This window comes from Nicotiana tomentosiformis, chromosome 12 (genome assembly GCF_000390325.3).
Source record: "Nicotiana tomentosiformis chromosome 12, ASM39032v3, whole genome shotgun sequence".
Taxonomy (NCBI): Eukaryota; Viridiplantae; Streptophyta; class Magnoliopsida; order Solanales; family Solanaceae; genus Nicotiana; species Nicotiana tomentosiformis.
The window spans coordinates 120,486,513-120,510,680 of record NC_090823.1 but is presented as its reverse complement, the minus strand read 5'-3'; the positions used below and the strand labels follow the sequence as shown (position 1 = coordinate 120,510,680).

Genomic DNA, 24,168 nt, shown 5'->3' with positions numbered 1-24,168 from the left:
CTTGTCAAGAAATCACTCATTTCTTATTGTGAGCACCTAATTTTTGCCTCACATAGATAATTACTCCTAAATAACAATCCAAAAAATATTTTAAATTATTTTTATGAATTTTAAAAGTTTTTTTATTATTTATTTTTGTATTTATTTGCATTGTTTATGCATGTTAGGAATATCGTAAATCATAAAAATCATAAAAATGTTCAAATCTTAATTTCATAGCATTTTAGATTTTAAATAGCATTTTAGGATTTAATTACATTATTAAATATATTATATAAATATCTAAAAATAAAAAAAAAATACATTCTTAGGTTAGTTATTTAATTAGGTCATTAGTCAATTAGTGAGTAAAATATATATAATAGTTTAGCCACACAAATTGGTTTTAATTAAAATTTAAGTCCAAAGTGACTAATTTTGCAATTATTTCAAGCCCATCCCTTTAGAAGCCCAATTTTCATGACCCACTTGGCCCAATCAGATTCCCCCCCTCTCTTTAAAACACCCATTTTCCCAAACCCTAAAGGGAGGATCAGCGCATTACCCCTCCCCCTCCCCCCCCCCCCATTCCCATAAGAGATAGAAGGACAGACCCCACTCCCTAAAAAAACCCTAGGTGCCCCATCTCTCACTCTCACTCTTTTAGTCTCACCTCCCTCACAGACCATACTCATAGACTCACCTCACCATTTGCAGTTTCGTTTTTTTTTAGATTTGAAATCGAGGGTAGCTAAAAAATAAAACACACAAGAACAGTAGTTGAAAATGCTCCAAATGCCTAAAAATGCTAGTTTAGATCTGTAGCTTCAAAGAGCTATTTGGTTTTCTGTTGATTTGTTGGTTAATCTCTGGGCTTCTAAGAGTGATTATACTCTCAAATTGCTGCCGAATACTGCTGATTCACTTTATTGCTGAGCTCCAAACCCATTGATTATTTTAGCCCGTATATGTAAATTCTGGAATTCTAATAAAATGATCGTTTATCAGCTCCATTTGTTTTCAATCTTCAAAATCATTGTTGCTAGTTCAAAATTGTTAGTTCCTATTTGCTCTATTGAATATGTTACTTGTTACTTTATGATTATGATTTCTATGATATGATCCTTTGTTCCTTTACTTCAGGTCATTTTGGCATTCAAATTACTGAATTAAACATGTTCCTTGCCAATTTGGAATCAAATAAATATATTCTATATCTTATGTTGATGTATATGTTATATACATGATTATTTTAATGACGGCATAAAGAGTGACTGGACTTTGAAAGGCAGTTGTAAAGTTACAGTTTAAGCAAAGGCTAGAAATCTCATGGTCATTATTGTAAAAGATTGGGTGTGAGGTTTATGGTTTGATTTTCTTTCCCTTTGTTGAACTCAAAGTATATTGGTTGCTTTTGGATAAAGAATTTGACGTAACAATTTTGCATATGTTTAAATCACATCATATGGGTATGTCACATTTGTGACTATGGATGAAAGCTACTTGTATTTGGTCAAAGTCATGGATAGGTCCTGTAAATCCCATTTCCCTTATGGCATGTTAAGTTTTCTTCCCAAAAATGCAGTTGATGAATTGATTCACTGCGTGAAATGGAGTCCTTACAGTATATTAGTGTTTGATTCCTTGAAATAGTAGTAAGAGTGAAGTATGTTAACTCTTGAATGGAGTAATTTCCTAATGATTCAACATGTGAATAGCGATCCTTTTGTTTCCAAATCGGTTCACTTTAATCTCCAGTAATGACTCCATAGTTTATGACTTTATAAGCAATCTCAAACTTAGTGAGATAAATAATTCTTGAACACTCGTAGCTTGCCTTAGGTGCGATTAATAATAAAATTATTATAACTATGGGTATGATTCCCGTGGCATAGTCATGATATGTAAATCCCAACTCAAGTGCGCGTTTCACGCGACTTGACCCCAACTTCAAATAATAATAAAATAAACATATTGTAAATCGCGGGTGCATTTTACGTGACGTGATTCGCAATTGTACCAAAAAATAATGAGTGCGCGACATCGCGCCTTGTTCAAATAAATTTCATAAATACTAAAAAGCGGTTTAAATACATAATTAAAAGCGGTCAAAAGTAAAATGCACAATAGGTTTAAACAGGTAACAGAATTCCTTACCCGGTTTTCTGTGTTCGCGCACCGTAAAAATAGAGTCAATTTCCTCAATTAGGAATTTAAAATAAACCGGTGACTTGGGAAACCATAATAATTATTCCAAGTGGTGACTCTGAATTAAATAAATAATTCCATTTCGATTAATATCATTTTAATTGGAAAATCTTCCCTATCCCCCTTGGGAAAAACGATGTGTGACAACTCTGGCGACTCTGCTGGGGATCGAACCCAGAATCTCTGGTTCAGGGTTCAGAATTCGAGCTTAGATAACTGTTATGCTTGGCTTTCATGATTGTCTGATTTTTACGTGTTTGAACCTAAAGTGCTAAATGCCGCTTTTTACCGCTTTGATATTATTTGAACTGTATATAAACTATTATAAAATCCTCTTTTCTGTGAGTCTTCTGAATCTTCTGGGAAGCGTGCGGTTCGCGTGGCTTTTTTCTGTTAGAGTCATATTCCAATTTTAGAACGAGGTTCGAACAAGTTGCAAAGTCGGTGAAGCTTCTGTATTCCCGGTACGCTGCCCCCTCCCCGGCTCGAGTTGTCCGCTCGGGTAAGCCAGGTCTAGAATAATACACCCAGGTTTTAAACTAAGAATAACATAGCTTTATGGCGAATCCCTAGTAGGAACGCTTGTTTGCATCACGTGCATTTGACTTTGGGGACTCAACACAGGGGTTGGGTCCGTCTAGGACAGGTGTACCCAAATTAAAAGACCATCCTGATGCATCTTACGTGCTACTTGTGCATTTGTTTGTTTCGGCTTGCATGTTGACTCACTTCTAGAATAGGGAAAGAAAATCAAAAGAAAAAAAACAAGAGTGAGAAGTAGGTATTTGAAAATTCCGAAACTCTGCCGAAAAAAAAGAGAAAAAGAAATAAGCCAATATTTTCAAAAAGTCATGTTTCCCCCGGTCCTGAAAAACTGACCGAACTACGCGGGTCTGATTCTCACTGGATGTGAGATACGTAGTCAAATCTCATCGGTTCCGGCCCATAATTTTCAAAAAAATAAATTCAAAAATATTTTCCTTTATTTCCTTATTTAGAAAGTCTTTCTTTTAGACCCTAATTTTTTTAAAAATAATACAAAAATATTTTCTTTTTAATTTCTTCTCAAAATTCAATAATATTTTCATTCTTCTTTCGAAAATTGAAAAGAAAATTCAAGATTCAAAAATATTTTATTTTTTATTTAGAAGTATTTCTTTCATAAATTCAAAATAAAATTCCAAAATCCAATAAATGCTTTCTTTCTTCTTTAGAAGTCTTTCTTTCGAAATTTTAAAAAATAAATCAAAACCAAAAATTCAAAAATATTTTCTTTCCTGTTTAAAAACTTTTTCTTTCAAAAATTCCAAAAACAAAATTTAAAAAAATGCCAAAATATATTGTTTTTCTAAATGCTTTCATGGTCCGAGTGTTATAAAAAGGTAATAAAAAAGAAAGATAGAGTTAATTTATTTACTCCATTCCTGATTTTCCTGAACTACGCAAGATCTGATTCATGCGGCGTCATGATACGTAGGCAATCCCTATCGGATTCGATCATAGCTATAAACAAATTGAGTGAATAAATAAATCGGAAAAAAAAGAGAAAAATTGAGTGAAAAAGAAAGAAAAGAGTGGCAAAAAAAGCAGAAAAAACAAAGAAAACAAAAACAAAAAAAAAAAGAGCCAGAAATTGAAATGATAGAGATATAGAATGGAAAGAGACATTTAAAGGCTTGGATGAAACACGCAACCGTTCAAACACATGGTAGAAGCATTTAACTGTTTAGGTGCATTGCATCCCAACGTGCAATTTTCTATTTGTTAAGCGTCTCCAAACTAACGAGGTTGTTGGGTGTGCAAATTAGTCCGGTTCTGTTCAGGTGGTTGGTTTTGTTGGTAATCCGGCTTCCCATCCTTACTTCACAAGATTCAAAGGCAGGGTTCCTATGGCCTCCGAAAGTCATCTACCAATTATCGATCTTGAGGATAGCCCATCACTGGCTATTCCACAACCAGAATCAGCAGATGCTGAAGAGAATAGGATTTTGCGTCTCCGCATGTTGGAAATGTGGGACGCCTGGTCCAGTTGTATGGAACTGCCAAGTGCAATCCCTAGGTTCCCTGATTTGATCCCCAGGTCAGGGGAGACTACCAACACCCATGTGCCCAACCCGTTTATCCCGTACGGGTACCCTCTAATGCTATTTAACAGTCCCGGAATACCTTATGTGGTTCGCCCCCATGCGCCGACTCCAAAGGCACCGTCAACAATGTTCTCCGTAGCACCAGTCTGCACCACAGCACAACCAAATTTACCACGGCTGTATGTTGAGCCTCCAATGTTCACCTTTCAGGGTCCACAGTTTCAACCAAAAATAACATATGTGACCCCATACTCATTTACTCAACCTCCGCAATGTGACTTCTCGGTGAGGCAAGAAAAGGTTGTCAAAACCCCGAGCAAGAGAAAATGACTCGAAAGATGAAGAGCCTGAAAAACATGCAAGGTCTGAGTGGCCAAAAGAGTGTCTCTTACTCCGACCTGTGTATGTTTCCCCATATTCACTTGCCGGATGGTTTCAAAATGCCAAAATTTGAAAAGTAGGGCACGGAGACTCGGTCGCTCATCTGAAATGATATTGTAACCAGTTGAGGGGTGCTAGTGGAAAACAGGAGCTGCTAATGGCCTATTTTGGAGAAAGCCTCACTGGAATCGCTTTTGAGTGGTATATGGATCAAGATATTACCCATTGGCATGTGTGGGACAATATGGCTCGAGATTTTGTCCGCCAATTCTAATATAATGTGGATATCGCTCCCGACAGGAACTCTTTGTCCATTTTGAAAAAGAAAACCGCAGAAAACTTCCACGAATATGCTGTCAAATGACGTGAGCAAGCTGCCAGGGTAAAACCTCTGATGGAAGAACTCGAAATGGTTGTAGTCTTTCTACAGGCCCAAGAGGCGGACTACTTCCAGAACATGATGTCCGCTATAGGTAGGCCATTCACTGAGGTTATCAAATTTGGGGAGTTTGTAGAAAATGGGTTGAAAACGGGCCGAATCTTGAGTCATGCTGCCTTTAAGGCCATATCACAGGTCGTTCAGAATGGTTCGGAGGGTTTGATTAACAGAAATTGGAGAGATGAAGAATTTATACTGCATTGAAGGCCCTTACAGCCATTGCCGAGACAGAAGAAAAGCCAAAAAATGATCGCCAAGCCTGAAAGTTCCCCATCAGACGGAAGTCTCGGTAGCCAGTCTTGCTTTCTTTTCTGCGTCCGGATTATCTCAGGGTGTGATCCGGATGTTTTACTTTTATTGTCTTACTTTCCAATGTAAACCCTTCTACCTTTAAAATTCAAACAAAAAATCAAAAATCAAAAAAAAATCAAATGAAATTAATATTTCATTTTTCCAGGAATGTCTCTTTTTTTATTGTCACTTTTCTTATTCTTTTTTTTTCAGTTCTGTTAAATACAGATTTCAATAACATGACATGCTTGCAGACTTCATGTCCAGATCTTAAAAAGCTGTCAGACTTCGAAATAATGAGTCAAGAATCAGAATGCAATGAAGATAGGTTTAAGGAAATAAAACAAAGAATCGGAACAACTAAAGGAAAATTGGCTTCAGGTTGGAAAGGTCCATACATTGCACAAGAGTGCTGCTAAAAGAGAGCATTGTACTTGGGACAAACAATTGTCAACGCAGGTGCAGTCAAAAGGTACTATGTTGGATCCTCTATATAGCATTAATGTTCTCCGATTGGGATAAAAAAGGCTTTCTTTCTCACTATCCAAACATTTAACCCTTTGCAAACTCTTTTGAGCTGACTCCCATTTTTTGATTACCCTCATTGGAACCTGGAAGTCATTATTGAAAAAAACAATGAATGAAAAATGAAAAAAAATGAAAAGAGAAGAAAAAGAATAATACAAAAAAGGAAGAAGAGACAAAGAAAATGAAATGAAAAATGAAAGGAAAAAGAAAGAGAAAACAAAACAAAACAGAAAGAAAAGAAAAACAAAAGAAATCAAAAAAAATATCAAAAACAAAGTTCCTTGAACTACGTTCGACTTGATTCCGAAAGGATAGTAGGCAGTCTCACTCTGGGCTTCAGTCACACCCAAAATAAAAATCCAAATTTCTCCAAAGTTGAAACTGGGGAAGAAATAATAACGGTTCTGCGATGGTTCCGCCTGAAAATTTCCAAAGTTGTAACTCAATCCAAATCCTTTTTACCCAAATCCTTTTCAAGTCCTTCCGATCAATTGGTAAAGAGATTCAAAATGGGAGGATACAGTTACTTGGATCTGATACAACAAAATAAGAGAAACAAAATGAGAGAGTCTTATCGGTGAAAACCCTAACGGGCACCGTAAGGAGATGGTAAGCAGAGAAATTCGAAAATGAGAAAGTCTTGTTAGTAAAAACTGACAAAGAGCACTATAAGGCGATGGTGAGAAGGAAAATGAGAGAGGTCAGCTGGTGAGAACCCGCAAAGGGCGCCACAAATCGAAAAGGAGAATCCCCACAACCATCAGCATCGACAGAGTCCTGGCAAGGTTTCTCAATCTTGAGGTATAAATTATGATGAATTTCTGAGAGTTGGACAGTTTACACAGATCAGGCATGTCATGTTCATTGAAGTCCGCATTTGTCCATTTCATTGCTTGTTTTTCTTTGAATCCCTTTCGGTCTAATTCTGTTCTGAAACTAAGACAAAGAAAGGATGGCAAGATTGGTTTACAGGGCTTTTTGTTTGACACGAGCCAATATTCGAGAAGGCGCCCAGCCTCGGCAGATGCATCGAGTCGACTTTGACTGGCCATGATGGCCGATACTTTGAAATCAAGAGCTCCTGAAAGGAAAGGATAGCAAAGTCAAATGCCCACAAAGGCAAAATAAAGTTGAAAAGGTTAAATCCCACGTGAGTAACCGTTCTGGTAAAGTTTTGGAAAAGTCAAGTTCTCCAGGGCTAGAAATGAGATCGGTCCTCGGGGAAACAAACAAGCAGTTGAGATCTTCATCAAAAAGCCGGGCCGAGATCAAATGACCAAAACATTCAAGGCCACAAAACCAACCACCGTTTCAAAACTGACAAATTGTCCTTTGTTTAAAAATAGAAAAACATATACAATCCAAAAGCAACCTTGTAAGAAGCAAGTGCAACCAAAAAAAACTGCGCAAGGGCTAGAAACAGCTTTGCAGCAACAACTCCAAAAAGGGAAGTCTCCTCCAAAATTCTTTCCCGCATTTACTCATTCTCTGGAAAAAAAAAGAAAAAAAACAGAGAAGAAATGATGTTGAAAATGATTCAAAATTATGGTAGTATAGGGTCTCCAATCCCTAGCTCCGTTTTTCCAACATATGGTTTCCATTCCCTCATTGATGCCAACATAGGGTCTCCACTCCCTAGTTGATGCCAGCATAACCTGATGCCAACATAGGGTCTTCACTCCCTAGTTGATGCCAATATAGGATCTCCGCTCCCTAGTTGATGCCAGCATAACCTGATGCCAACATAGGGTCTTCACTCCCTAGTTGATGCCAATATAGGGTCTCCACTCCCTAGTTGATGCCAGCATAACCTGATGCCAACATAGGGTCTCCACTCCCTAGTTGATGTCAGCATAACCTGATGCCAACATAGGGTCTCCACTCCCTAGTTGATGCCAATATATGGTCTCCGCTCTCTAGTTGATGCCAGCATAACCTAATGTTAATATAGGGTCTCCACTCCCTAGTTGATGCCAGCATAACCTAATGCCAGCATAACCTGATGCCAACATAGGGTCTCCACTCTCTAGTTAATGCCAATATAGGTTCTCCACTCCCTAGTTGATGCCAGCCTAACCTGATGCCAATATAGGGTCCCCAATCCCTAGTTGATGCCAGCATAACCTGATGCCAATATAGGGTCTCCACTCCCTAGTTGATGATTTTCCAACAAGGGTCTCCACCCCCTAGTTGATGCCAACATAGGGTCTCCACTCCCTAGTTGATGCCAATATAGGGTCTCCACTCCCTAGTTGATGCCAACATAACCTGATGCCAGCTTAACCTGATGTCAACATAGGGTCTCTACTCCCTAGTTGATGCCAATATAGGGTCTCAACTCCCTATTTGATGCCAGCATAACCTGATGCCAATATAGGGTCTCCACTCCCTAGTTGATAATTTTCCAGCATAGGGTCTCCACTCCCTAGTTGATGCCAGCATAGGGTCTTCACTCCCTAGTTGATGATATTCCAACATAGGTCCCTAGTTGATGCCAGCATAAGGTCTCCACTCCCTAGTTGATGCCAACATAACTTGATGCCAACATAGGGTCACCACTCCCTAGTTGATGCCAACATAGGGTCTTCACTTCCTAGTTGATGATTTTCCAACATAGGTCCCAAGTTGATGCCAGCGGAGGGTCTCCACTCCCTAGTTGATGCCAGCATAGGGTCTCCACTCCCTAGTTGATGATGTTCCAATATAGGGTCTCCACTCTCTATTTGATGATTTTCCAACATAGGGTCTCCACTCCCTAGTTGATACCAGCATAGAGTCTCCACTCCCTAGTTGATGATGTTCCAACATAGGGTCTCCACTCCCTAGTTGATGATTTTCCAATATAGGGTCTCCACTCCCTATTTGACTTTATTTTAGACATAGGGTCTCCACTCCCTAGTCGCTTTTCAAACATAGGGTCTCCACTCTCTAGTTGCATAGGGTATCCACTCCCTAGTTATTTTTTCCAACATAGGGTCTCCACTTCCTAGTTGATTTTATTTTAGACATAGGATTTCCACTCCCTAGTTGCTTTTCCAACATAGGGTCTCCACTCTCTAGTTGATTTTGTTTTAGACATTAGGGTCACCACTCCCTAGTCTCCTTTTCCCAGGGTACACCATTCCCGCCCTTTTTATTGCTTTCAATAATGAAGTAGTATAGAGTTTTGTTACAATAACTCGCAAAAATTTTCTAGTGAAAACTGGGGTAGAAAAATTCCGTTCGTTTGTTTTGATGCCTGAGCAGGTTATACTTCGAGGTACAGGGTTCGAGACGACCAAAAGAAGAAGTCTAAATCCAGAATAAAAGAAAAGAAGAAAAAGAAAAGAGGTGAATTCAAAGTGTAGAAGCAGAAAGATGTGGACTGCTCAATACATGATTGAAGCCACAAGCTATGCATGTTCCGCCTTGATCCGAAAAAGTTAAAGAAGAATGAACTAGCACCTACAGCTAGCAAGCATCAAGTTTCTGATCAGAGTCTGTGTGAAGAACCAACCAAGACTCAAGATCAAGCTTCAAAAGACTTATAGATAGGAATCTTGTAACTCGTAGCTGATAGGCTTAGTTAGTCCTTTTCATTTTGACTTTAGTGTAATAAGGATCTCAGCAAGGAGCAAATAGCAGCAACAACAGTGAAATCACAGCTTTTCGGCAGTCCCATCTACCAAAACTTCCAGAGCTACACTGACATGATTCTTTTATAGCCAAGGATATGTAGGCAACCTTCGAAGTAAGGTTCGGTCAAACTTTTTCAAATTGCTTCCCATGGAGTATCCAAACAGACAAAAAACAATGCTCGTAACTGCTCACTTTATCATTTTCCGAAAACTCTTCATGTTTCCGAGCAAAGAGGGGAAGCTGTAAGCACCTAATTTTTGCCCCACATAGGAAATTACTCCTAAAACATAATCCAAATTTTTATTTTATTTTTTTATGAATTTTAGAAGTTTTTCTTTATTTAATTTTGCATTTATTCGCATTGTTTATGCATGTTAGGAATATCGTAAATCATAAAAATCATAAAAATGTTCAAATCTTAATTTCATAGCATTTTAGATTTTAAATTGCATTTTAGGATTTAATTACATTGTTAAATACATTATATAAATATCTAAAAATAAAAAACAATGCATTCTTAGGTTAGTTATTTAATTAGGTCATTAGTCAATTAGTCAGTAAAATATATATAATAGTTTAGCCACGCAAATTGATTTTAATTAAAATTTGAGTCCAAAGTGACTAATTTCGCAATTGAGTCCAAAGACCGGATCCCCCCTCTTTAAAATACCCATTTTCCCAAACTCTAAAGGGAGGATCGGCGCATTACCCCCCCCCCCCCCCCATTCCCATAAGAGATAGAAGGACAGACCCCACTCCCTAAAAAAACCCTAGTTGCCCCATCTCTCACTCTCACTCTTTTAGTCTCACCTCCCTCACAGACCATACTCATAGACTCACCTTACCATCTGCAGTTTCATTTTTTTGAGATTTGAAATCGAGGGTAGCTAAAAAAAACACACAAGAGCAGCAGTTGAAAATGCTCCAAATGCCTAAAAATGTTATTTTAGATCTGTAGCTTCAAAGAGCTATTTGATTTTCTGTTGATTTGTTGGTTAATCTCTGGGCTTCTAAGAGTGATTAAACTCTCAAATTGCTGTCGAGTGCTGCTGATTCACTTCATTGCTGAGCTACAAACCCGTTGATTTTTTTAGCCCGTATTTGGCAAATCCTGATCATTTCTCTGCATCCTAGGTACATATCCCAAACTCTGTATGTAAATTCTGGAATTCTAGTAAAATGATCGTTTATCAGCTCTATTTGTTTTCAATATTCAAAATCATTGTTGCTAGTTCAAAATTGCTAGTCCCTGATTGCTCTATTGAATATATTACCTGTTACTTTATGATTATGATTTCTATGATATGATCCTTTGTTCCTTTACTTCAGGTCATTTTGGCATTCAAATTACTGAATTAAACATGTTCCTTGCCGACTTGGAATCAAATAAATATGTGCTATATCTTATGTTGATGCATAGGTTATATACATGATTATTTTAATGACGGCATAAAGAGTGACTGGACTTTGAAAGGCAGTTGTAAAGTTACAGTTTAAGCAAAGGCTAGAAATCTCATGGACATTATTGTAAAAGATTGGGTGTGAGGTTTATGGTTTGATTTTCTTTCCCTTTGTTGAACTCAAAGTATATTGGTTGCTTTTGGATAAAGAATTTGACGTAACAATTTTGCATATGTTTAAATCACATCATATGAGTATGTAACATTTGTGACTATGTATGAAAGCTACTTGTATTTGGTCAAAGTCGTGGATAGGTCCCTGTAAATCCCATTTCCCTTATGGCATGTTAAGTTTTCTTCCCAAAAATGCAGTTGATGAATTGATTCACTGCGTGAAATGGAGTCCTTACACTATATTAGTGTTTGATTCCTTGAAATAGTAGTGAGAGTGAAGTATGTTAACTCTTGAATGGAGTAATTTCCTAATGATTCAACATGTGAATAGCGATCCTTTTGTTTCCAAATCGATTCACTTTAATCTCCAGTAATGACTCCATAGTTTATGACTTTATAAGCGATCTCAAACTTAGTGAGATAAATAATTCTTGAACACTCGTAGCTTACCTGTCACGACCCGAAATTCCCACCTTCGGACCGTGATGGCGCATAACATTTCACTTGCTAGGCAAGCCAACATTAGAATAATATTAACCAATTTTTAAATAATTTTTAAATTATTAATAATCAAAGAAACAAATGCGGAAGCAAAGTTTGAAATATAGTGAAACATCCATAAAAATAACGGTGTCTAAATACCATCCCAGAATTGGTCACAAGTGCACGAGCTTCTAGAATAATACAAATAAAGGTCTGAATAAAATAAAGTTGATCTGAAATTAAACACACAGCTAAAGTAAAATAGACGGGGACTTCAGAACTGCGGACGCCATGCAGTTATACCTCAAGTCTCCTCCGAATAGCTGAAATCCGAGCAAGTCTATGGCACGTCGCTGGGATCAACTCCGAAATCTGCACAAGAAGTGCAGAGTATAGTATCAGTACAACCGACCCCATGTACTGGTAAGTGCTGAGCCTAACCTCGAGGAAGTAGTGACGAGGCTATGGCGGTTCACTTACATTAACTTGTACGCAATATTAATAACAACAACAAATAATAAAAATAAATCAGGTAACTCATTTATAATAATTGAAGCCAACTCAGCAGTCATAATCCATTATTATTTCACCCAATTCTATTGCAGCGTGCAATCCACTCTCACAATAGATTCACATTTAATTATGTTAAAGCGTGCAACCCGCTCTCCCAATATATTCCTTTTAATCAAATCTGTCATATATTTATTTCAATCAAGTATATATATAGACTTTTAAATAAGTCTGTTGCGGTGTGCAATCTGATCCTCCAATATTGACTTTTAAATAAATCTATTGTGGCGTGCAATCCGATCCCCTAATATTGACTTTTAAATAAATCTATTGCGGCGTGCAATCCGATCCCCCAAACTATATATATATATATAGTTTGGGGGATATCTGATCCTCCAATATTGACTTTTAAATAAATCTATTGTGGCGTGCAATCCGATCCCCTAATATTGACTTTTAAATAAATCTATTGCGGCGTGCAATCCGATCCCCCAAACTATATATATATATATATATATATATATATATATATATACTTTCATTTCCGTTGCGGCGTGCAACTCGTTCCCCCAATATAATTTTAAACAACTTATAAATGTAATAAAACTTACTCCAATAAATACCACGTCCAATGAAAAATTATTAAGCATCAAGGCACATAATAATTATAAATTATTTATGAACCAAACAATGACAAATAATAATTTATTATGGAAATCATAGAGAAATTAGGTAGTTTAATATTTAATATGCGAAATGTCAAATAACAATTAAAATACATAATTCAAATAGCATGTAACAATTAATGCAGGAATTCAATAATTAATATTTGACAAAGAATAGGAGAGAAATAATTATTATAATAATTAATTTATGATTTAAAACAATTTATAATTTTCCAAGTAAGCAGGCAAACAATTAATTTGACGACGTATAGACACTCGTCACCTCGCCTATACATCGTTCACATGCAATTCACATAACAAATTATTTAAGGGTTCTATTCCCTCAAGTCAAGGTTAACCACGACACTTACCTCACTTTGCAAATTCCAATCAATTACTTAACCACAACATTTCCTTTTAAATTTATCTCCGAAAGCTTCAAATCTATTCACAAACAATTCGATATATTCAATACTAATCATAGGAATTAATTCCATATGAATTTATAAACTTTTTGGATAAAATCCGATATTCATTAAAATATTTGACAGTGGGACCCACATCTCAAATCCTAAAAAACTCACGAAATCTGAATACCCGTTCCGATACGAGTTCAACCATACAAAAATTGTCCAATTCCGATATCAAATGGACCTTCAAATCTTAACTTTTCGTTTTTGAAAGATTTTATAAAAAGCCCAATTTATTCCATCTAAATCCGAAATAAATGATTAATATAGACATTGATTTGTGAAATATAATCACTTTTAGTTAAAGAACACTTACCCAATTCAAAGTCGTAAAAATCGCCCTTGAAATCGCCCAAATCCGAGACTTGAAACTCAAAAATGAGTAAAAATGGCTAAGACCTGATTTTATGTATTCTGCCCAGCATTTTCGTATTTGCAGGCTTTATTTTTGCACCTCCAGTCATGCATTTGCGAGAAAAATCTCGCATTTGCGAAGTAAGACTGCCAGGCGAGGTTTCGCATCTGCGACGTTGCTGAAGCGACCAAACGACCGCAGAAGCGGTCTCTTCCGCAGAAGCGATTCAGCCTTCGCAGAAGCGGTCGCGCATTTGCACCCCATTTCTCCGCAGAAGCGATGCAACTGGCCAGTGCCCAGGTCGCAGAAGTGACCAGCTTCTCGCAGATGCGGTTGCGCATCTACGACCACCATTGCGCAGGTGCGATTACACCAAGTTCTGCCAAGAACCTGCTGCTTTTAACATGCTCTAAACAATCCAAATTTCGTCCGAAACTCACCCGAACCCCTCGGGACCTTATCTAAATATCCCAACAAGTCCCGTAACATAATACGGACTTACTCGAGGTCTCAAATCACATCAAATAACATCGAAATTGCAATTCACATCTCGATTCGAACTTTGAGTTTTAAATTTTTCAATTTGCAAACCTCGTGCCAAAACATATTAAATGAATTCGGAATAACTTCAAATTTGGCACACAAATCATAAATATGACATTTTGGGTCATCACATTACCTTAGGCGCGATTAATAATAAAATCATCATGACTATCAGTACGGCTTCCGTGGCATAGTAATGATACGTAAATCCCAACTCAAGTGCGCGTTTCACGCGACTTGACCCCAACTTTAAATAATAATAAAAATAAATATGTTGTTTATCGCGGGTGCGTTTCACGTGACGTGATTCGCAATATGTACCAAAAAAAAAATAACGAGTACGCGACATCGCGCCTGGTTCAAATAAATTTCATAAATACCAAAAAGAGGTTTAAATACATAATTAAAAGCGGTCAAAAGTAAAATGCACAATATGTTTAAAACAGGTAATAAATCATATAATTAAGCCAATTATTAATAGTTGAGCAACCGTGCTAAAATCACAGAACTCGGGAGTGCCTCACACCTTCTCCCGGGTTAACAGAATTCCTTACCCGGTCTTCTGTATTCGCGGACCGTAAAAATAGAGTCAATTTCCTCGATTTGGGATTTAAAATAAATCGGTGACTTGGGATACCATAATAATTATTTCAAGTGGCGACTCTGAAATAAATAAATAATCTCATTTCGATTAATGTCACTTTAATTGGAAAACCTTCCCTATTCCCCTTGGGAAAAAGGATATGTGACAGCTCTAGCGACTCTGCTGGGGATCGAACCCAGAATCTCTGGTTCAGGGTTAAGAATTCGAGCTTAGATAACTGTTATGCTTGGCTTTCATGATTGTCTGATTTTTACGTGTTTGAACCTAATGTGCTAAATGCCACTTTTTACCGCTTTGATATTATTTGAACTGTATATAAACTGTTACGAAACCCTCTTTTCTGTGAGTCTTCTGAATCTTCTGGGAAGCGTGCGATTCGCGTGGCTTTTTTTCTGTTAGAGTCATATCCCAATTTTAGAACGAGGTTCGGACATGTTGCAAAGTCGGAGAAGCTTCTGTATTCCCGGTACGCTGCCCTCTCCCCGGCTTGAGTTGTTCGCTCGGGTAAGCCAGGTCTAGAACAATACACCCAGGTTTTAAAATTAGAATAGCGTAGCTTCATGGAGAATCCCTAGTAGGAACGCTTGTTTGCATCACGTGCATTTGACTTTGGGGACTTAACACAGGGGTTGGGTCCGTCTAGGACAGGTGTACCCAAATTAAAAGACCATCCTGATGCATCTTACGTGCTACTTGTGCATTTGTTTGTTTCGGCTTGCATGTTGACTGACTTCTATAATAGGGAAAGAAAATCAAAAAAAAAAAACAAGAGTGAGAAGTAGGTATTTGAAAATTCCGAAACTCTGCCGAAAAAAAAAAGAGAAAGAAATAAGCCAATGTTTTCAAAAAGTCATGTTTCCCCCGGTCCTGAAAAACTGACCGAACTATGCGGGTCTGATTCTCACCGGATGTGAGATACATAGTCAAACCTCATCGGTTCCGGCCCATAATTTTCAAAAAAATAAATTCAAAAATATTTTTCTTTATTTCCTTATTTAGAAAGTCTTTCTTTTAGACCCTAAATTTTTTTTTAAAAATACAAAAATATTTTCTTTTTAATTTCTTCTCAAAATCCAATAATATTTTCATTCTTCTTTCGAAAATTGAAAAGAAAATTCAAGATTCAAAAATATTTTATTTTTTATTTAGAAGTATTTCTTTCATAAATTCAAAATAAAATTCCAAAAATCCAATAAATGCTTTCTTTCTTTTTTAGAAGTCTTTCTTTCGAAATTTTAAAAAATAAATCAAAACCAAAAATCCAAAAATATTTTCTTTCCTGTTTAAAACTTTTTCTTTCAAAAATTCCAAAAACAAAATTTAAAAAAATGCCAAAATATATTCTTTTTCTAAATGCTTTCATGGTCCGAGTGTTATAAAAAAGTAATAAAAAGGAAAGAGAGAGTTAATTTATTTACTCCATTCCTGATTTTTCTGAACTACGCAAGATCTGATTCATGCGACGTCATGATACGTAGGCAATCCCTATCGGATTCGATCATAGCCATAAACAAATTGAGTGAATAAATAAATCGGAAAAAAAAGAGAAAAATTGAGTGAAAAAGAAAGAAAAGAGTGGCAAAAAAGCAGAAAAAACAAAGAACAAAAAAAAGAAAAGAGAGCCAGAAATTGAAATGATAGAGATATAGAATGGAAAGAGACATTTAAAGGCTTGGATGAAACACACAACCGTTCAAACACATGGTAGAAGCGTTTAACTGTATAGGTGCATTGCATCCCAACGTGCAATTTCTTATCTGTTAAGCGTCTCAAAACTAACATCAAAATTGCAATTCACACCTCGATTCGAACTTTGAGTTTTAAACTTTTTATTTTTCAAACCTCGTGCCAAAACATATTAAATGAATCGGGAATAACTTCAAATTTGGCACACAAATCATAAAGATGACATTTTGGGTCATCACATTACCTTAGGCGCGATTAATAATAAAATCATTGTGACTATGGGTACGGTTCCCATGGCATAGTCATTATACGTAAATCCCAACTCAAGTGCGCGTTTCACGCGACTTGACCCCAACTTCAAATAATAATAAAAATAAACATGTTGTATATCGCGGGTACGTTTCACGTGACGTGATTCGCAATATGTACCAAAAAACAATAATGAGTGCGCGACATCGCGCCTTGTTTAAATAAATTCCATAAATACTAAAAAGCGGTTTAAATACATAATTAAAAGCGGTCAAAAGTAAAATGCATAATAGATTTAAAACAGGTAATAAATCAGATAATTAAGCCAATTATTAATAGTTGAGCGACCGTGCTAAAATTACGGAACTCGGGAGTGCCTCACACTTTCTCCCGGGTTAACAGAATTCCTTACCCGGTCTTCTGTGTTCGCGGAACGTAAAAATAGAGTCAATTTCCTCGATTTAGGATTTAAAATAAATCGGTGACTTGGGACACATAATAATTATTTCAAGTGGCGACTCTGAATTAAATAAATAATCCCATTTCGATTAATGTCACTTTAATTGGAAAAACTCTCCTATCCCCCTTGGGAAAAAGGAGGTGTGACACTTATGCCAAAGGTCCAACGGTAAAACCCTATGATTACTGTTTATTTGGTAAGCAACGTAGAGTCTCATTTCAGACATCATCTGAAAGAAAATTTAATATACTTGATTTGGTATATTCTGATGTTGGTGGTCTAATGGAAATTGAATCGATGGGCGATAACAAATATTTTATTACTTTTATTGATGATACTTCACGAAAATTATGGGTTTATATTTTGAAAACCAAAGATCAGGTGTTTCAAGTTTTCCAGAAGTTTCATGCTATGGTGAAAAGGGAAACATGCCAAAAGCTAGAGAGTCTCCAAAGTGACAATGGAGGTGAGTACACTTCAAGGGAATTTGAAGAGTACTGTTCGAACCATGGGATCAAACATGAAAAGACAGTTCCTGGAGCCCCACAAAATAATGGCGTAGCCAAAAGGATGAACCGCACCATTGTGGAGAAGGTGAGAAGCATGCTCAAAATGGCTAAACTGCCTAAGTCATTCTGGGGTGAAGCAGTTCAGACAAGCTGTTACCTGATCAATAGGAGTCCATCAGTTCTGTTGGCGTTTGACATCCCAGAGAGAGTTTGGACTAACAAGGAGGTGTCCTACTCGCATGTGAAGGTGTTCGGTTGCAAAGCTTTTGCACATGTACCAAAGGAGCAGAGAACAAAGCTGGATGATAAATTTGTTCCTTGCATATTCATCGGATATGGAGATAAAGAATTTAGATATAGATTGTGGGATCCCGTAAAGAAGAAGGTCATCAGAAGCAGAGATGTAGTCTTCCGAGAAAGTGAAGTTGGAACTGCTGATGATATGTCAGAGAAGGCCAATAATGGTATTATTCCTAACCTTGTTACTATTCCTTCTTCTTCTAACAATCCCACAAGTGCAGAAAGTATGACCGATGAAGTTGCCGAGCAGGGGGAGCAACCTGGTGAGGTTATTGAGCAGGGGGAGCAACTTGATGATGATGTCGAGCAAGTGGATCACCCCACTCAGGGAGAAGAACAACCTCAACTTCTGATGAGATCAGAAAGGCCAAGGGTAGAGTCATGCAGGTACCCTTCCATGAAGTATGTCCTCATCAGTGATGAGGGGGAGCCAGAAAGTCTTAAGGAGATGATGTCCTATCCCGAAAAGAACCAGTGGATGAAAGCCATGCAAGAGGAGATGGAATCTTTGCAGAAAAATGGCACGTACAAGTTGGTTGAACTTCCAAAGGGTAAAAGACCACTCAAATGTAGGCGGGTCTTTAAACTCAAGAAAGATGGAAATGGCAAGCTGGTCAGATACAAAGCTCGATTGGTGGTAAAAGGCTTCGAGCAGAAGAAGGGTATTGATTTTGACGAAATTTTCTCACATGTTGTCAAAATGACTTCTATTCGAACAATCTTGAGCTTAGCAGCTAGCCTAGATCTTGAAGTGGAGCAGTTGGACGTGAAAACTGTATTTCTTCATGGAGATTTGGAATATGAGATCTATATGGAGCAACCAGAAGGATTTGAAGTAGCTGAAAGGAAATATATGGTGTGCAAACTGAATATGAGTCTTTATGGGTTGAAACAGACACCAAGGCAGTGGTACAAAAAGTTTGACTCATTCATAAAAAGTCAAACTTACATAAAAACTTATTCCGATCCATGTGTATACTTCAAAAGCTTTTCTGAAAATAACTTTATTATATTGTTATTGTATGTGGATGACATGTTAATTGTATGAAAAGACAAGGGGCTGATCGCAAAGTTGAAGGGAGATTTGTCCAAGTCTTTTGATATGAAGGACTTGGGCCCAGCACAATAAATTCTGGGTATGAAGATAGTTCGAGAGCGAACAAGCAGAAAGTTGTGACTGTCTCAGGAGAAGTATATTGAATGTGTATTGGAACGCTTCAACATGAAGAATACTAAGCCAGTTAGCACACCTCTTGCTAGTCATCTAAAGTTGAGCAAGAAGATGTGTCCTACAAGTGTGGAGGAGAAAGGGAACATGGCTAGAGTTCCTTATTCTTTAGCAGTCGGAAGCTTGATGTATGCAATGGTATGCACCAGACCTGATATTGCTCATGCAGTTGGTATTGTTAGCAGATTCCTTGAAAATCCTGGAAAGGAACATTGGGAAGCAGTCAAGTGGATACTCAGGTACCTGAGAGGTACCACGGGAGATTGTTTGTGCTTTGGAGGATCTCATCCAATCTTGAAGGGCTATACAGATGCTGATATGGCAGGTGACATTGATAACAGAAAATCCACTACTGGATATTTGTTTACATTTTCAAGGGGGCTATATCATGGCAGTCTAAATTGCAGAAGTATGTTGCACTTTCAACAACTAAAGCAGAGTACATTTCCGCTACAGAAGCTGGCAAGGAGATGGTATGGCTCAAGCGTTTTCTTCTAGAACTGGAATTGCATCAAAAGGAGTATGTCGTCTATTGTGACAGTCAAAGTGCAATAGACTTGAGCAAGAACTCCATGTACCATGCAAGAACAAAGCATATAGATGTGAGATATCATTGGATTCGTGAGCAGGTGGAGAATGAATCTTTACAGGTAAAAAAGATTCACACGAGTGAAAATCTTGCTGATATGTTGACCAAGGTGGTACCAAGAGACAAGTTCGAGCTATGCAAAAACTTGTCGGCATGCACTCAAACTAGAAGACAATGCTACCTCCTTTAGATGAATGAGACTGGAGGGGGAGATTGATGGGTTCCATCTCATTCAATAGCCAAAGTAATAGGCATGTACCTAAGGAAAATTTCTTTGGTTTGGTAGCCAACTTTGTTGAATTTCTTTGGTTTGGTAGCCAACTTTGTTGAATTTCTTTGGGTTGGTAGCCAACTTTGTTGAATTGTCAACATTAAAGAAAAAGAAGAAAAAGTGTGTGCAAATTATCAAATATAGTAGGCTTTAGAGAGTGAGGCTTCGGCTATAAAAGGAGAGTTTCAACTCTCATTTCCACACACCAACAAAGAGAGAAAGAAAGAGTGAGGTTTCACAGACAAGGTAAAAGAAAATAGTCTGTGAGAAAAATAGAGAGTGAGCGATATTGTAGTGAGGTGAGAATATCAAAAGAGGGTTATTTCTTTTGAGTGTTGTAGTGGTCTTTGGAGTATTTTACTCAAACCTACAAAGTGTAAAATTCCTTACTATAGTGATATCAGTTGCTCGTCTCGGGGCCGTGGTTTTTTTTCCCTTATTCAAAGAGTTTTCCACGTAAAAATCTTGGTGTCGTTGTCACTCTTTTTTCTTATTAATTACCATATCTCGGTGCTACGTTATTATTCCGCTTTTATTACTGTGAATATTATTTCTATAGGGAATTTATTCCCAACAATGTGATTATCCTTTTCTTCTTTCGAAATTAATGCAAAGCCTTAGAAGGGTGAAAATAAATAATCTGCTTAATCATCACAACAACAACCAATCAATATGAACACATGGTAAATTTTGAATCACGCCCTACTTAAGCTCCAGATTTAGCTCTCGTTTGGCTATAGATTTAGGTTTTATTTTTCCAAAAAAAAATTGAAAACATCATTTGTTTATAAAATGTGATCATGTTTGGAGGAAAAATCAAGAATTTTTAAGTTTCGAAAAATTAGTTTATGGTAGTTTTTGGGTGAAAATTTTTCTTCCAATTACCAAAGTTCAACACTTCTTCAAATTAAAATGCATGTTCAAATATAACTTTAACTTTCAAAAATTATTTTTTAATATAACTTTAAATTATTTTTTTTTTTTAAAATTTCAATCAAATCTATGTCGAAACGTTTGATTAATCCATTTAACTTTCAGATGTCATCCAATACTAAATTTTTGAACAAAAAACACCTGAAAGACAAAAGGGCTCTGTGTCATTTTTTGGTGCTGTAAACGAGAAAAGGGAAGTCCCTTCGGGGACATCCGATTTAAAAAAAAACGAGCAAAGGGAAAAGAAAAGGCAAAGTGCAAAGAAGATACTCAGTGTACGTGTAACAAAGGTGGCAAAGAGGTTCTGGATTCTTCAGCTGCTTTTGGCAACAGCAATAGCGTTATAGCAGCGGCAGCATAGGACAAAGTTTTGAGGGAAAGTTAGGTAGTACAGGATAGGCCATTTGGGGCATATGATTATTTATTTTTCCCACAACTACAACTCTATGTGAATCTTGTAGTCCATTTGGTCAATCTTTTCCAAATTTAAGAGCATTTTTTATTTAAAAAAAATACTCTTTTTCAAAGTTGGAAGTGTTTGTCCAATATTTTAGAAGAAAAAAAAATATTTTTGAGTAGAAGTAGAAGCAGTTTTGGAGAAATAAAAAATTATAATTTCTCCCCAAAAGCACTTTTAAAAAAAATATTTTTGAGAAAAATATATTTAAAAGCTTAATCAAACATTAATTGTTGTTCAGAAGTGTTTTTCAAATTATTTACCCAAACACAAACACTAAAAGTATTTTTGGAAAAAAATCAAAATAAACTGATTTTTAAAGTTTGGTCACTCACCGCTATTGGTTTGACACTATGTGCTTGTGCAGTGACCGGTCCGAGTATATTTCTTCTCACTTGACAAGCGCATATGCAGATATTCACTCCATGTTATTTGTCCGAAAAACTATTTCCTTAAATTTGTATGGTATTTCACTGACTCTATATAATAACATCTTTATATAACAGTTATTCACTATAAAAGTTAAGTTTTTTTCGGAATCAATCTATGTTATGTTATAATATATGTCCTCTATAACATACTTCAGCATCCAAAAAATATCGGAACAAATACGATTGTTATAAAGAGGTTTGACTGTATCTTTATATAACAGTTATTCACTATAAAAGTTAAGTTTTTTTCGGAATCAATCTATGTTATGTTATAATATATGTCCTCTATAACATACTTCATTATAGCATCCAAAAAATATCGGAACAAACACGATTGTTATAAAGAGGTTTGACTGTATTTGAAGACAATTAAAAAAAAATTAAAAACTTATTAGGTGACATATTATACTCACTTTTTTCTAATTATGTGGCACACTTTTTTTTTAATATGTCCTTAAAAAATATTATATTTTTATATTTTGAAATAATTCAAGTATTAGAATTTTAGTTGTACCCTTAATGACATAATTTATAATCACATATTTGTCTAAGACTTGTTTTAGATCATGGTTTATTTTTTTTTTTGTAACAAGCCAAATGATATTACATAAATTATTTACATGATTATGGGAATAATATTTACATGACTATGAGAATATGTCATTAAGAATTAAAAAAAAATTAAAATATTTCTCGTTCTGTATACTTCAAGAACTCTTTGGTAATGAGTGTACCATGGATTCTAAGTAATACATGGCCAATAATATTTAATTTGAAAAAAAAATTTATAATTATTTAAGTTATACTTTAATAATATGATGTGTTATAATAAATAAATTTGTAACTTATAATAATGAAATAATAAAAATAATAATATAACTTAAATAATATGTGTTATAATAAATAATTTTGTTACTTATAATAAAATAATAATAATAATAATAATATAAATTAAATAATATGATGTGTTATAATAAATAATTTTGTAACTTATAATATAATAATAATAATAATAATATTATTATTATTATTATTATCAAAATATTATTATATTATTATTGTTATTATTATTTTCTTCAGATAAAGTTATGTTAATTCTTTTTAGTATATATTTTTTATTTGCATTTTATAAAATATAATTGCATTTTCAATATTTTTTAAACTTTAATTTACTTTATATTTTTATTTTTTAAAATAAGAATTAAAAATTCGTAGAGGCACTGTGATGGATACCTCTTGAAACGGCGGGGGATGAATATTTGTAATAGTACGAAACCTACTCTAATTTAAAACAGGAAAATCTATTCATATACGAATTTAATGTAAATCCTATTTAGACATAAATTAATTAAATTATCAAATATCAAATCCTAAATAATTTATGTTTCTTATTACAACTTTGAATTAGTATCCAACATTCTCCCCTAATTCAAAGTTGTATACGTCTAACTTTTATTGTTTTAGAGCATATTTCTCTAATTTTTCAATTGTTTTTATTGTTGTGTCGGAGCACTTCTTTCCAAATCCCAGTTGTTGATATACTTCCTTCAATTGTTGGAACACTTTGTTTCTAACCTTCTAATTTGCTGTTTCTTTTCTCTTTAATTTTTCGAAAAAAATTTCTTGCTCTTATGCAGTATTTAGTTGCACCACTCTAAATTTGTAGTCCTTTTGCTTAATCTCTCTAGATGCTTGTCTTTATTATACAATTAGACTTCTCTTTTCTATCCCGTTAATTATGCAAGTAAAAATAAGGGCAAAGATCTATCCCGTTAATTATGCAAGTAAAAATAAGGGCAAAGATCACTTCTGGTCAGCGGCAAAACTATTTATCCAAACAACAAGAACACAAAACTTACGGATAAATTTTAGTGGAATGTTACCGAATAATTTTCTACTGGTCTATTGATAGATCCCTATGAAGGGGAAAGTATCACGGAGAAGAATTCAACAACATATATATATATATATATATATATATAGCTTAGACAAAGCTTATTTTTCAGATCCAACAGTTAATATCTTACAGCAGTGGTCCAACTCAGCAACCAACGTGCGATCTACGTGTCATTAATTATTTTATCCGGCACGTGGCTCAGAAATTCCAAGTTGGCAAACATGAACATATACCTACTCATCGCCTCTATATATTTGCTGCTAAACCTCTCTAACTTTTGGCTTACTTCTAAATTTAAGTGAATTCTCTCGTTCTCTCTTATTTTCACAAAATATTCAAATATATACATACCCCTCAATATCTCTCCCTCTCTCCGTTTATATCTTTTTCCTCTTAAAATTGTTCTAAATCTGTTCTTTTTAA

At 35.7% G+C, this 24,168-nt stretch overlaps 1 long non-coding RNA gene across 1 annotated transcript; it reads left to right on the top strand.

Moving 5' to 3' along the window:
* Window positions 1–745: 745 nt before the first annotated feature.
* On the top strand, window positions 746–10,770 carry LOC138903728 (uncharacterized). The gene is made up of 2 exons (XR_011413094.1): window positions 746–836; window positions 10,547–10,770. It is a non-coding gene; the product is annotated as an uncharacterized lncRNA (long non-coding RNA).
* The last annotated feature ends 13,398 nt before the right edge of the window (window positions 10,771–24,168 follow it).